Source organism: Coturnix japonica, chromosome 2 (assembly GCF_054131305.1).
Source record: "Coturnix japonica strain WE chromosome 2, WE-NBRP24, whole genome shotgun sequence".
NCBI lineage: Eukaryota > Metazoa > Chordata > Aves > Galliformes > Phasianidae > Coturnix > Coturnix japonica.
The window spans coordinates 66891362-66907701 of NC_140664.1; the positions used below are offsets into that span (position 1 = coordinate 66891362).

A 16340-nucleotide genomic window follows, 5' to 3' on the forward strand; every position below is an offset into this window, starting at 1 on the left:
GAGGAGCTGCGAGATTTTGTTTAGTGGCTTGTGGTAGCAGTGGTGATGGGAGGAGAGTTGGACTAGATGATCTTGTAGGTCCTTTCCAACCTTGTGATTCTATGATTCTGTGTAATCTAATGTGTCAAAGCAGCTATAGTAAGGGGGTTGAACTTGATGATCTCCAGAAGTCCCTACTAAACCGTAAGAATCTGTTTGATGTGAAGTTATTATCTACCACCTGGGCTAGGTGCAGTAGGTCAAATGGAGATTCAGTGTCAATGGACATTAGGTCATTTGAGTTGATAATGATAACTTTGAGGGTATTGCTAGTAATATAGTTGTCAGAGGAAATATATTATTAAAGTATAAAAATATATTAGAAATCACCTGATATGATGCAGGATGTTTTTCCAAAAATTCTTTAATACAAAACTTCTTGCTTTTTTACACTCATCCCATCGAAAAATAACCAAAATGAAGGCAGAAAGGTGTAAAATCTAAACACACAGGCATTTCTACACTCATTGTTGTAAAGTACACTGAATCAAAAGTGCAGAAAATGAATGTGCAAGCCATATCAGGGAAAATGTTACTGTAGTAAAATAACAGTGTTTTGTTTTATTTTATTTGTTTCCCATTTAGATATCTAAATGGCTTTCTAGACTTTGAAACAGCAACTAAGAGAAAGGACTTATACTTGTCCATAAAGGAAGACATAAAACCCCTAAGGCTGAAAATGAAAAAATAAAAATGTCAACAAGTAAACAATAAAAAGTTAAAAACATAATAAACAAAAACCAACAACAAAAATCAACTAGTCCAATCCTTACAGTCATATCACTTCCTCCAGCTGGAAAGAAATCAACGCAAACACTGCTCTTCTGTCACACTGTCTAAATGTAACTGATGTACAGTAAACAAAACTCAATTTAGTCAAAGATGAAAAAAAATATCACACAAAGACTGATAATTTGTGTGAAACTCATATTCGCTCTTCCATGTTCTACTGCTTAGTGTCCCTATTCTCCTACCCAAATCAATTAAGATGGACACTATATTTCTGCCTTCCTTTTTCGGTCAAAGAATCTTGGCACAACCAGCACAAACAAACTTTGCTAACAGCTTTAAACTTGGAAGGCCCGCTTTTTAAATATTTGCCGCTACATAATTGAAACAGCTGTTTTAATGAGATACCTACTGTCATCATTTTACCCTGGCTGAGCTGGGTGACAACAAAGCAGTAATAACGAATTCAATAATAATTAACTCGGGTCATCTGCTCATCTGTCATGGCTCATCAGCTTTAGGGAGAAAAATCCCAGTGAACTTCTCTCTTTTGTGAGCTTTCCAAAACTCTGCAATAAAATGCTTAGAGAGGACTCTAGGTAGCCCTTCAAAAGTTCTAAGCAAACTGGTAAGTAGGTTAATTAAATTTTATGCATGTTTAGATGCTAATGATTACATTCCAAACATTACAGTGTAATCTGTTATGGAATGATGTCATGCAAGCAGTGGTTTTTAGTGCCTAACACATTTCCATCCTGATGTGGAGTAGCTCTGGATCATTTATCGGAGGGCAGGAAGTTGACAGTGGTTGTTCAGAGCAAGGTTTTACATTTAGATCCTCTCCCTGTCTGTCGAATTTTAAGCAGGGAAGTTACAGAAAACCACTGATTTTATGCCTACCACTACATCACAGAGGGTGATCCAACATACCCAGGACAAGTTTTATTAGCTGCACTGTAAATAAATATATATAATAGGAATGCTGGGAAAGCAATAAGGATGGCATTCCTCCCAAATTGCTCTTCCCCCAAAAGAAAAATATTTTGGGACTCACCCAGAGGTAGGTTCTTTTCATGATTATTTTCCCCTTCTCCATAAAGGTGAAAAGATTTTTTTAGAGATTAAATAGTTGAAAATTAACATTCCATGAGAAAGCAAAATACATACATTTGAGGTTTCCCTTTCCTTTTTCTTTTTTTTTTCTTTTTTTCTCCCTTTCATTTTTTGTAAAATCCTTTGAAGAACAAAATGAATAAAGAATGTGTTTAAACATGGATGTAATTCCTTCTTGTGTGAAGAAAAAAAGATGGAATTTGTTGCTATAATAGGTCATTTTGGTTTGGTTTAGTTTTACTTAATTTAGTTATATTTATGAATAATTCTTCTTTAAAAACATATCACGGGGCCGATATATTGCGAGCTTCTAAGCTCATTTTCTTCCAGTGTAACTTCACTATGCTTATCGAATGATAAGAGATAAGTGGTGGTTGGTTCATAGTTAATTCATACCTGCATATTTAAAATTTCAAAAGAATGCTCTTCAAAAATTTCCAGTGGAACATATATATTCCTTGTTATATTTGTTAATTTTATGACTGATTCAGTTATGGGGAAAATAATTTTCTTTGTGTTGTTTTAAAAGTATCAGTAACAAAGATCAGCTTTATTATTAGAATCCTTTTGACTCACTGGCTGAAGTCACAGAAAGACTTTTAAAAATGCAGAGTAACAGTCAAGTCAATTTAACAAGTTATTATGAGCTAATCACTAATATACGACATCTAATCAGAGATCAAAAATTCTCTGAATTGAAGAGAATTCTATTCTCATCACATTCTGCGTATTTTGGTAAAATCTGACATAGCTGAAAATTTTGCTACTGAATACTAAACTTATTCAATTATCAAGAATAACAAAAAATGAAGCATAATTTAATTACTATATGGAAAAATATTGCTAGCTATATTTATTAAATTAATAATATTAATTAATCTACTTCTGAATAATGGCCAATATACCTTCTGGAGGAAGGTGAAGTGTTTCACAGATGACTAAGAAATTCTGCCTGAGAATACCTTTTCAATAAAAATATAGAAAAGAATAAATTTTGAAATTAAGCTGTATAGATATTTTGTTTCATTAATGAATATCAGGCTTATATCTGTGTTGCTCAGCAAAAGCACATAAATAGAAGGAAAGTATTATACCATAGTAGCAGATGTAATATATCCAGAACAAAGGCTTCTGAAAATGGATACATCTACACATACTACTGTATATTGTGCACAGCTAAACAAAAAATGTACTGTGGATAGCAAGCAGGAAATCTGACCAACAATGTACAGAGAATATTAAATGCCTGACAGTATGTATGTTTTGAAATAAACTAATTTCATTTTCAAATACTGATTGACTTCAAAAAGCTTTTTTAGGAACTGAAGTGCAAAAACATAAAGTATATTTAATTTTTTTTTCTCTATAAAATAATTATTGCCTATTTTAAGCAAACTATCCACAAAAATATTAATTTATGTTTCACTTTTTTTTTTTTTTTTCTATATTAGTTCAGATGATTCAGGGTGGAATGGAAGAAATTAGAAAATAGTCCTTCTTAAAACTTTCTTTTCATTTTTCAGTATTATACATATGCAAATAAGAATTTGCAATACATTTTTACCATTGGTTGACATCTATGGAATGAAATCCTGCATTTTCCTCATCTATTTAAAAAGCAAAACAAAACAAAACAAGCAAACAAAAACAAAAAAAAAAAAACACCAATATTTTGGGGAGATAAAGAGTTTGAAGGAAAAAAATCTGTAATCTAACTTCACATATTTGGTGAGAATTTATCAGTTTTGGTGAGATCATCTTAAGTTAAAAAAGAGTTATATTTCTGCTGGAAAATGGAGTTCTCAGTGATTGAGGGCATACACCAAAAGTGGTATACAGTGAACCAAACCAGTTTCACCTAATAAATAGTTAAATTTTTGAGTAAGTAGTTACATTTTTAGAGGGTAAAATAAAACATATATCAAGCCTCATAGCTTTTGCATTACACTGCATCAGCTGCTGATTTTTATTTTATATTGAAGATGTACAAACTGATGCACAGCTGACAAAGTCAAAGAGCTAAAATGACCTAAGTCAGAAAAAAAAACAGGGAAGAAACATATCATACTTGAGAGAATCTAACTTCTGGAACAATGTTTACCAGGTTGAGAGAATATACATTGCTAATAGAAGAGAGTAATCATTTCTTGAGAACCAGTAAACCAACAATTTTCTGTCAGTAACTTTGGCATGTTTTTCACTAACTGGTCAAGCTCTGCCTCAGGGAAGAACAATTGCTTTACGTGTGGTTTCAGGCAAAATGAGGAACACAAAACTCTGCAGTATGAGAGACAGATGTGGGACAGAGACTGGAGGTGGCATGGTCCTGGGGGGGTCATCAGGTGTGGACAGCCAAATTAAAGAGCACACTGACTGATGGCTGGGCTCCAGAGAAAGCAGGAACTTAAGACAAACTTGGACAAATGTGAAAAATGGCTGTATCTAGAAGTGAAAAGTATCTCTCCTTTCAGTCTTCAAACAGTTTATGCGACTCATCAGTGCTTTTCATAAAGTTCTGCTGTCATTCCTCAGGTGGTGATGCTATTTGCATTCTATTTTGGTTTTGATAAAAGTGTTGGGATTTTTTCGTTTTTGTTTGTTTGTTTGTTTGTTTTGTTTTTGTCTTTGGTTTTTTTAGGGTACTATGATAGAGACAAGAGAATAATTAAGTTCTAGTTATACTATTGTGGTATGCTGTCACTTTTAGAATCATGGTTGACCCAATCTAATGGCTTAAGGCGTTGAAAGTTGTGTAAATTTTGTGTTGTTTTTTGTTTTTCTTTTTTCTTTTTTTTACTTTTGTGTGCGTGTGTGTGTGTGTGTGTGTGTGTGTGTGTGTGTATGTGTGTCAGAGATATTAAACCCAGTCTGCTAACAGGAGTAATCTCACAAAAATGACACATAGATAACTTTCAGCTGGATGGTTGAATGATCTCAAAGATGTGACACTTTTGCATATATCCATTTCTGAGAATAATTTCTGACACAAAAGACACAAAAGAGTTACCTTCTTTCCTCGTATAAAACACACACTCAATCACAACTCTGGGAAGAAAGAAACAACAACAAAAAACAACACAACAACAACAAAAAATCCCCAGAAAACTAGTCAACCTTGACTACTTCCAATAACTTATTTTATTTATTGTAAAAATAAATAGGTATTATTGTTTATTTATTTAAAAATCTATGTGATTACTGCCAATAAATATTCATACTAGAGTAGGAATTGTAGCATTCATAAAGTTACTGTAGCCCAGACAGAATTTCACAGATACGAAAAATACATTGTATAAACTGAGAATTTCATTCTGGACTATTTCTGATTGTAGCAGTTAGCTACAAAATACAGCTAAAAATATTAATGCTAGCTAAAAATGTTAGCTAAAATACAGTATTTATATAGTAATATAAACACCAGATATTTGATGAAAAAAATACTTAAATAAAGGATAATCTGTTTGTAGTAGTGAATACTGTGAAGATTCATGGCCTTTAATTGCATACATTTTATCTCTTATATTATTTTGTGGGATATACTGTGCTGAGAAGGATCTTCCCTCTACTCAGCAACAGGTAGAGTAGTTGTAGAAAATGTGCATATGCATATGTGATGATAAGCTGAAGACTAGCAAAAATTTCAGAAACCTTGCACACCAGTCATAAAGTTTGCACTAGGAAAGTTCACACATTATCTTAACTTTTTCTAAGTATGAATTTTCAGACTGCATATAATATTTGAACTGATCTTCTATTGGAAAATGGTTGTGTTCTATATATATCGTGTGTACAATGTCTTCGGATGGTCATGTGCAGGTAGTCCTCACCTTTACTTCCTGTAGCACAACAACAACAACTATGGTAATTTAAAATAAAGTGAAGTGGAAAATGAAAAAACAAACAAACAAACAAACAAAAGATGCGTTTATTCGGATATGAGTCCTGACATCCAACTTAAGGCATTTTCCATCAGAAAGTTTTTGATCAGGTAGTGCTAGGACTAAAACATCGCATAATCACAGCTTCTGCATAGCTTCTGTGCAGATGTTGAGGGTAGCTCCCAGTTAAACAGCACAGAGCATGAGCAATTTATGTTTGAAAAAATAACACATTTATTGAGAATTTACAATTTCCCTTGTCATTTTAAAGGGTGTGGAATTCATTTTTATAAGTATATGGAAGCAATCCATTTATTTTTCTTAGTAATTAGTTATTCCCAAAAATACACACCTCTCAAATTTTGGACCCATGTTAAGATTTCTAAGAGAAATTTTGGCAAAATCTTGAATTATTTTCAGTTAGATGAAGGAAGAGTCTCAGAAGCTAGAGACACACTTTTGTTCTCAAACAACTTCCAGACTTCTCTAAACTACAGAGACATTAGTGTTGTTTCTTGGGGAAAAGGTTTAGTACTGTGTACGGATACAGACAGCTGACAAGCCCAAAACTACAAGTATTCCTCTTACAGTCAGCAGTGCTGTAAGTGCTACAAGTCTGTGAAAAGTCGAGTTCCACTGCCTCATCATGTTAACACTGTCTCTGGACCTTGCTAAAGACCTTTATGATTTCTAAAGGGCAGAAAGAATTTCCTAGACAATATCCATTAATAAAGCTGTGTTTTTTGTGTATGTAAAGGATAAGATCCAAAGCACACTGAAATAAATGTGAAACTTTGCTATTTCATCAGCAGCAATCACTGGTTATTTTCTGGGTAGGCAAAGCACAAAGGCATTTTCAAGTCCTATACATAATTTCCCATTCCATTTTACAAAGAATGCATAGACGTTGGAATCCCTTTCTATTGAAGTCAACAGAAGTCAACAGCTCAGACTGGACATTAGAAAACATCTCATTAATGTGAGGGTGGTCAGGCACTGGAATAGCAAAGTGGTTGATGTCCCAAGCCTGTCAGTGTTCAAGAGGCATTTGGACAATATCCTCATTGATATTCTTCAACGTTTGGTTAGACTTAAAGAGGTCAGGCAGTTGGACTAAATGGTATTTGAAGGCGCTTTCAAACTGAACTGCTCTGTTTGTTCTGTTCTGTTCTACTCTATTCTACTCTATTCTATTAAATAATTGACAACTTTTGAGAGATGTACTTTACTAAGTTGTTTAATTCTTGATTTAGATTCTTTTGGTAATGAATTTCTAAAAGTCACTTAGATGACTTAGTAGACAATAGCTGACTGCAAAGTACAGTGGTATGACTATTTGACACATGAAGTTGTAAATTATATTTCTTATACTCATAAAGCACAGTAAGAAGTATTGTCTTTATTGCTCTTAAAAGGTGTTCTTTAACTAGAGAAAAGGCAAAAAACCTGACCGTAGCTGACAGAATAATGAGTTCACTCCTACTCTGCTCTTATGTTGGTGTACTGTATCACCAGTTGTTCCATGTTATGAAATTCAGTTCTGTGTAAATAGAACAATGTCTAGAATTGAATAGAATGGAATAAATTAAAGCTCAGCTTACACATTGTCACAGAATCATAGTATCACCAAGGTTGGAAAAGACCCACAGGATCACCCAGTCCAACCATTCACCCAATATCATCACCAACAGTTCTCACTAAACCATATCCTTCAACACAATGTCCGAGCATTCCTTGAACACCTGCAGGGTCGGTGACTCCACCACCTCCCTTGTCAGTTCATTCCACTGCCTGTCCACTTTTTCAGAGAAGTAGTATTTCCTAACATCCAGCCTGAACCTCCTCTGTGGCAGCTAGAAGCCATTCCATCCCTCCAGTCCTATCACCATTTACACGAGAGAAGAGGCTGATGCCCAGCTTACTACAACCTCCCTTCAGGAAGTTACAAAGAGCAATAAGGTCTCTCCTGAGCCTCCTCTTCTTCAGACTGAACAATCCCAGCTCCCTCCGCCACTCCTCATAAGGCCTGTGCTCCAGACCCCTTACCAGCTTTGTTGACCTTCTTTAAACACTCTCCAGGGCCTCAAAGGGGCCCAAAAGTGGACACAGAACTTGAAACTATGCAGCTGAAGGTATCTGCAAAATAGCCTTCTACAATTTCCCTGTTGCCTGTATGCCATGAGTTACGTCTTTATGGAAAACTATGTTATTAAATGAGTATTAATGACAGAAGAAACAGAAATGAGCAGAAGTACAGTTTGTAACAGAACATCTCTTGTCATTAGTGTAACCAGTTGCACTGTTGTGTTACTTTTTCTGATCCCCCAGTTGGAGTGAAAGTGACCTGAAATTGAATGTTTGAGCAGCTGATTTAGGCAGAAAGAATAGCTCTTGGTCATAGCTTTGGGACAGAGAGCTGGGGACAGACTGGAGACCAGGCCATGATGGGCTTTAAAGATTGAGAGGCCTCGAAGATTTTAGAGTATCCAAAGGAGAGTTACAAATATGGGGAAGGGTCTAGAGGGGAGGATGTATAAGGAGTGGCTGAGGTCCCTTCAAGAGGACTAAGAGGAGACCTTATCATGGCCTATGGCTTTCTTACAAGGGGGAGTGGAGGCCAATTATTGATCTCTGCTCTTTGGGGACAGCAAAAGAAACCAAGGGAATAGCACGGAGTTGCATCAGGGGAGGGTCAGGTAAGTATTAAGAAACAGCTCTTCATCAGAGGGTAGTCAGGCATTGGAACAGGCTCCCTAAGGCAGTTGCCATGGCACTGAGCTTGCTGGAATTCTAGGATTATCTAGACACAGATCACAGAGAAAAGGTCTGGTTTTCAGGTGGTTCTGTGTAGAGCCAGGAGTTGGACTCAGTGATCCTTAGTGTTACCTTCCAACTTGAGATATTCTACAATTCTATGATTCTGTGATCTATCATGCCCGTGTTCCTCTCTAAACCATGGTGTAAACAAATGTGCTGACTATGCTCACCTTTCCAGAGGTTCTAGAATTTGAACTAATGACTTGTATCATGGTTTGGTACCACTTGTATAAAAGTAAAAACATGAAACAGAAATATACATATATATATATAAGACTCTTTGTACACCATGGTATGGAAACTTATTGTAATCTGGTATTGGCTAGAAAATCTGTTGAATTTAACTAAATAAACATTTTTGGAATGTTCTATTTTAAATGTCTCACAACTGGTAGTCCAAACATAGATTTTTTTGTTTTTGTTGTTTGTTTGTTTGTTTGTTTTTATATAATTGATCTTTGCAGGCAACTTCTACTTAGTTCATCTGAAATACTGAGAATAATAAATGCTTTGTAAGATTGGCATTATTAATACAAAGAGAAGGACCAATATACAGTATATGGTACATTGCTCCATGTGACAATTTAATTTGAACAGATATTTACTTGACCTCAAAACTATATTCTCAGGTTGTCAGTAACTCAACTGCATCCCTGGGTAGCCTGTTCCAGCACCTGACCACTCTTTTAGAGAAGATATTTTTCCTGATACCCAACATGAACCTTCCATGCTGCAACTTGAGTACATTCCCTCTAGTCCTATCACTAGTTATAAGGGAGAAGGGGCTGACCCATACCTTATCACAACCCCATTTCAGATAGTAGTAGAGAGCTAGAAGGTCTCCCTTGAGCCTCCTCCAGACTAAACAATCCCGGTTCCCTCAGCCTCTCCTGCTAAGGTTTAATAAGATTTACTTTACTTTTACAAAATCTCGTGTCAGTAAACACTAGTGCAGAATATCAATCATTTTCCAAGATTCCATTCTGTGGTATTCTATCCATTCAATAAAATGCTGCTTACCTGGAAATCTTTGTGAATATGCAATCACTATAACTCAAATATAACGCTTGTTTTTCAGTAGTTATCAGATGTGATTGAAAGGTAAATATGAATATAAGTACCCTGGATTTCAGGACAGAAAAGTTTATAGACCTGTGTGATCTTCAGGTGTTCTCACAGAACAAAAAAGAGTCCATACGAATGCACAAGAAATGAAACAGTCATGGCAGGAAGCCAAACTGGCTGAATGGAGAACTAACAGAATTCCAGTATAAATGGTGTGTGTATAGAAAGTAGAAATGGGGATAGGGTATGTTAGAGGAATGTAGAAATATGATGTGAGCCTGCAGGAATGGATTTTGGAATCTGGCCTTCGGCTGGAGTTGGAACTTGCAAAGGTATGTGCTTCCTTAGACACAACAGGAGAATAAAGGAAACATGGACCCACTAAAGAATGAGGGCTCGCAACCAAGTGATGTACGACATAAAAAAGATGAGAACTCTTTCATAAAAGGTCAAAATGTAAACTATTTGTTCAACCATGACTGCTCAGATTTTGAACCTGCGATCTGGAATGGCCAGAAGACACTTCAGGTGTGCCTCAGGAAGTTGCATATGAAAGATGAAGGCAACATAAAGCAAAAAGGACCATATTCAAATCAGTTTGTGTTAAAAATAATAAACAAACAAACAAATAAATATTTTGAAATATGTAGGGGAGATTAAACTCATTCTTTTTACTTTTTCAGTAAAACACTATAGATTGGATGGGCAACATAATATAATACTATGCCCTAAATTAGAGGAGAAATATGTGTGTGTTTTTATATATATATATATTTCCAGTAGAGAGAGTAACTAAGTACTTAGTTAAGGCACACTGATAGACTGTAGTTGTAGTTCAGTAAATTTGTTGTTATTTCCAGGGTCATGTAACTGATGATTGAAAATCAGGATAGTGATTAAACTGTGAGATGTTTAGCTTGTAATGTTACTCTTACTGGGAAATTTCAGATTTTAGTTTTTCAAACTGTGATATGAAAAAAAAAATATGAAAGACTACATTAATAATAAAAATGTATCACAAATAACAAATGACTTACTGAATATAATGTGAAATAATTTGAAATTTATATGACATATGAACTATTATTCTATATTATCTATCTGAACTAGAACAAGCAGGAAAACAGTTTTCAGGGTATGAGACATGCTGAGAATTCTAAGTATGTTCTCATACCCAGAAAAGATAAAAAGTTGTATCTGTAAAAAGAAACTTCAGAGGTTTTAGAAAAATCATCTTCAGAAAATAATTGACTTGAGTATTTTTTTTCTGGTAATTGTCAAATGTTTTGGAATTTTTAGGTATATTTGAGTTTTATTTACATGTCAAAGAAGGTACTTAATATTTTTGAAACTGACTGAAGGGAATGATGTTAATAATTACAAAATATTCCCAATTTTTTTTTGGTCTATTTGTTTGTTTAGATCTTTGCTTTAAGGACACTTAGCCTTCCTATGGAAAAAATAAAAAATAAAAAAAAAAATAGGATTTGATAAATGAATGCTTTTCAACACAATCAACATGCTCTGGTTATTTGTAAAAAATAAAACAAAACAAAAGCAGCCCTGATTTTTCTACTATGAAGAGAGGAGGGTCAGGAGGGGAAAGAGGTATCTATCATCTTTACCTTCTGTGGTGTATTTTAATCTTTGAATAACACTGGGCATCAGCTGTAACATACTCAAATTAATCACCTTATTCATAAAACTGTTTACTTTTATTATATGTCTAAAAGAAATTAAATGAATTTGACCTGTTTACCATTTACAGCTGTATTATTGAAAATATTTTATTATGAGGTCAAAAGCCTAAAAATCTTATTTTTTTCTAGCCATTTATTTGCTTCCTTTGAAGACACAGACACAAGGAAATTCACCTGAAAGATCTTTTAAATTTGTTACTCTTTTGAGTTGTTCAAGCATTCTGTTAATATTAGCAACTGGGCTGTGAATTCTAATATTATTTTCACTAACAGATGACAAGTTTGTTTTTGAAAGTGAAGACTTTCTATTTTTCCAAACTCATTGCTAAAACCAAAGAGAAAAAAAAAAAAAAAGCAATTGTTTTCTTTGCTTTGCTGGCAGCCTAGTGGAAAGAAGAACTGAAATCAGAATTGCTGATCTGACCAGATTTCTGTATGAATTAATAAAGAGAACAAAGATAATATTAATTAATCTCAATTTGTAGAGTAGCAATGTTATCATGCAGATGATCAAATTTATATTCATTATAAGACACAGTCACAATGCAAATTCTTTAAAGGAAGGAAAATAAAATCTCCTCCATACTCTTATCTGCCAGTGTTAGCATTTTGTTAGCTTTTCTCCTTTCAGTCCATATCAAACTATGAGAAAATGAGTAAAGATATTGCCTAAATTTCATGCATACTTGCATAGACCGAAGACATTATCGTTGTGATACAGAATGGGATTGGAAAAATATGCAGCCCTTGGAAATGGATTAAATGCACATACATTTTGTAATGAGTGACTGTAATGAAAATCAAATGAATTATAATAAAATATGGAGTTTTAAAAAAGAAAACTACTCAATGCATAATGGTGCTAAGAAAACATTTAACAGTTTTTCACTGCATGCTATTGTCAAAGTAAATAACTACCAAAGACAAACTTACAAAGTGGTTTTAACTCTAATGTGATGCAGAAAGTCAGTCATTTAATTTGTTAATTAGTATTATGCCAGAAACTATCTATTCAATATGAAGCAAATATGTTTACAATCTTATCTGCCATCTGTTTAATAGATGGGAGAATACTTAGAGCTGGGATTCTCAAAGAGGGCTGTTGAAAATTTGTTCTACAATTAGTGGAGCAGATTTTTTAATTCTAAAGGAGTTTTTCATGTTTAGGGAGCACCTCTATGAAGGAGACAGTACATCACAATGCTACTATTCAAGATTAGTGATTGCTTATAGCTGTGGGTAACAGATGCTTGAGAAGTGAAGAAGTAAATATATATTTTAAGATTTTTTTTTTATTTTTTATTTTTTTTTAAAGATAATACTGCATTAGATCCAGAACATTAAAGCATGTTTTTTGAGAAGGATTTTAAGACCAATTTTCATGGCAGCACAATACAGAGGTCTGGTACTTACAACACTCTTCATCTCTTTCTGTAATCAGCAATTTTGCAGGCTTTCTTAGAAGAAAGCCCACAATTATGCAGTACACTCGCCATTAAAGTGAATTCTCAAGGTGCTTTTTAAACTGCATATTAAGGGTGGATATTAAATCATCATTTGGAAAGTGGATGAAAATAAAAGCTTAGATAATAAAGCATTCTTCCTAGGACTGCAACTTCTTTCCATGCTCTGTTTCAATTTATTGTCTTTTCAAGGAAGACTATCACAGTAATATTGCTGTCAATGCATATTAGATAAACTTAGCTTAGGGAAAGATTTCTTCCCTTTCTGAAAATATATCTTTTCCTACATAGTTTTTAAAGATCAAAATTTAAAAGGTAAATAAAATCTAAATATTCACTTTAAAATCTAGGCTACTTACTTTTAATCATTATTTTCTAATAGCTTTGATCTGGAAGGACTGCCTTTTTGTATCTAATTCATTTTCACAGAGTATGAATGAAGCACCTACAGGACACCAAGGGTGAGGCAAAACATTTTCAATGGAATGCTAAAGTAACTGTAATTCAAGGATTTCAGTATCTCAGTGAAAATTTGAAAACAAGCAACTATTATGGGAGGGAAATAAATGTAAATACTTTTTACAATGAAATGGAACATTTTTGCATTTCTCGCACTTTTTCAGTAACTATTTTTAAGTACCTAGACAAATATTTATAAGTGCACAAATAAAACATGATTTTTACTAAGTATTTAAACAATGTACATTCAAAAGCTCAGGACATACTTGTTAACCAAAGAGGAAAATATTCTCAAATATTCTTGAAAATAGTCTCTATTTTGTTATGAATAGAAGGGATCGCGCTAACTTCCTGCAACTACCTGCTGAAAGCAATAAACTGTTAGTGCAAGAATTGCTTACATTGGCCTGTATACGTCTTATTTCCCTGAAACACCGGTAAGCCTCTTTTATGGACTAGTATGTCAGCAACTGAGATGGTCCTGCAAAGAACCGTGAAGAATAGGAAATGTTTTTTTTTTAGTCTTCTTCCTTCTGTAAATCAGCAACACATGAGATTTGAGACTTAAGTCTCAGTTTTACATACTGCACTGTACACTCACAGTGAAGAACTATAATGCAGCAATAGGTTTCTGTTTGATAGAATACTGGAAAGATTTATATTCTTCATACTTTTAGACAGTGAATTAGACTTTTTCACTTAAAGCTGATTTTCTCACCACCACTGAGATAATGTTAATAAATAGCAACATAGCATTAACTTCAAAGGGCCATTCTGAATTTTAAAGCCATTATTGGTTTTTACTTCACTGCTGTACAGAGCTGTGCAGATCTGACCGCTTAGGCTGAATATCCTGAAGCGGTTTGGGAAGGGGGAGGGAGAAGGAAAACTTTCCTGAGCCCTGAGACCCCTCAATGTAAACAATAACCTTTGTAGCATGCCCAGCTTAGTCTTTTGACATTTTTTTTCGTTATGCCCTTACGTGATGAGAGAGCAATTGGGTGGGGAGGTCTGGCTAGTTTAGCATAACAGGATTTTAGCCCTAGTGTTTCCACAGCAGTGGAGGTTCAACCCCAAGAATTTCTGCAACTGATAAATATACGCTACGAAGCAAAACAAAACTAAACAAAACAAAGCCCCAGCAACTGGTTTGTTCAGGAACTCAGCATCTGTGAGTTGGCTGCAGAGAATTTAGTATGCACGCTCCATCCATTCTACCTCTCTTCCTTTACCCTCTTCCCCCCAAAAAATTAATTGCATTTCTAGTTAACAAGGTTTAGTTATAGAGGCACCTGACTCCTTCAAACCTTTTGGACACAATACAAAAGTCCAGTAGTAGACATTACAGGATTAAATCCATTGTAACATTCTAAAAATCAATTCATCTGTTCCTAATAGTGTTTCAATAGTATCCTAGTAACCTTTTCTGTGAAGCTTCATATGGTCTGTATTTGCAAACACTATTAAAATAGGCCTTCTTGCATTCGGAAAAAAAAAAAAGCTAAATCTCTTCACGGAGCTGCTGGAGAGGTGCAGACTCCAATGTGGGCAAGAGTATTTGCCAACATGCCATATGGGAGCCATGGTTGGGACTTTTTTTTTCCTAGAATAATTAAATGTTGATGGCAGAGTTCAAATGGATCATTAAAATTCAAAAGTGTAAGAAACAGATTTTTTCTTATGTTGCTGAACGCTCCAGAGGGCTGAATAGCTAGCAGAAGTGAGGCAGGCTGCAGCAGTGATCAGCGTGTGATGTGATGGTACTAATTTGATCATAATATAGTCATCTCTGAAGATTACAGCTATTCAATTAAATATTCTAATTAACCTGAAGTATTAGGCAAATGATACTAATTACAAATATTCTCCTGAGATTCACAGCAATGAAAATCCCACTTGCAACTGATACTTCTAGCCAATGTTTCGTAACACAATGTCCTATATCATAGGCTTTCAGAATATTAAAATGCAGTTAATTTGCCTAAACCTCATTTGTTTAATGGCATTAGCATTTTGTTTGAAATTGTAATAAACGTACATCCCGCTTTCAAGTAAAATTTAAAATGAGTGTACTCTTGGGGTAACTTAAGATTCCTGTTTACAGACCTAGCACTTTATTCAGTAAGCGGAACAGTTTGAGCTTAACTTTCAGTCATTAAACATGTTGAAATTGTTTAAAAATGCTAATAATTTGTCTTTTCAAATAAGAAAAAAAAAGATATTTTGCAGTAAGATTTCATGATGTTACCCATGTGACCAGTTTCCTACTGTGAGGGCCCCAGTGCTTGAACTTGCCTTGTAGATTTTTAGTAGAATGTTTATCTCTTGTAGGTTGTCAGCTTCTGTTTGTTGTCTTAACTTCCTCTCCAAACAAAGCCACAAGGATCTTATCTTTCGATTTTGCTCTTTCCTCTCTTTGCTCTCTTTCAGACAGTGGGTTCCGGGGAAGGGCTGCAGTCTCTGTTTCCTGTGGGGCACATTCACCCACCTTGCAGAAGAGTGCAGGGATACCTCAGACACCATTCCAATTACTGCTCTGGGTGAATAACTTGGTTGTCTATTTGAATTAGGCAGAACACTACTTTGAAAATACAGCACAAAGCAGATAACTGGGCTAAAAAAATTTTACAAAAGGGTTCCATTTATTTATTTGTTTATTGTTTGTTTATTTGTTTTAATTGATTGTAGCATGAACAGGGAAGACAAATATTACCCACCAACAGAGGTGGCAGCTTCTAATAATCAGTTCCAAACAGCCTTATAAACAAAACAAGTAGATGTCTTCAGGTGCTGCTTAGGACCCTCTTTTACGCCCAATGTCATGTTAGGCAGATAAAGGGATGGAAATACTTCTGTTTTTCTGTATGGTGCCTGCTGAATCTGTATTCATGGAAACTTTAGAGGAAAGAGATATGAAAATGGCTTTCCCAGTTTTACTACAGTCTTATCAATACTGCAGCAAAGCATTACAAATGCTAAACTGATGTGACTTATTTCTCCCTATAAACATATTCCTCATACACAGACTCAGGAGTGCTTGTCTGAAGACAATCACAATGCTAACCATGTACCTTTTA

General features: G+C 34.6%; 1 protein-coding gene across 1 annotated transcript in view; it reads left to right on the forward strand.

Moving 5' to 3' along the window:
• LOC146761874 (uncharacterized) overlaps positions 1–16340 on the forward strand; it is a 121190-nt gene that overhangs the window by 2496 nt on the left and 102354 nt on the right. The gene's annotated exons all lie outside the window — the stretch shown is intronic.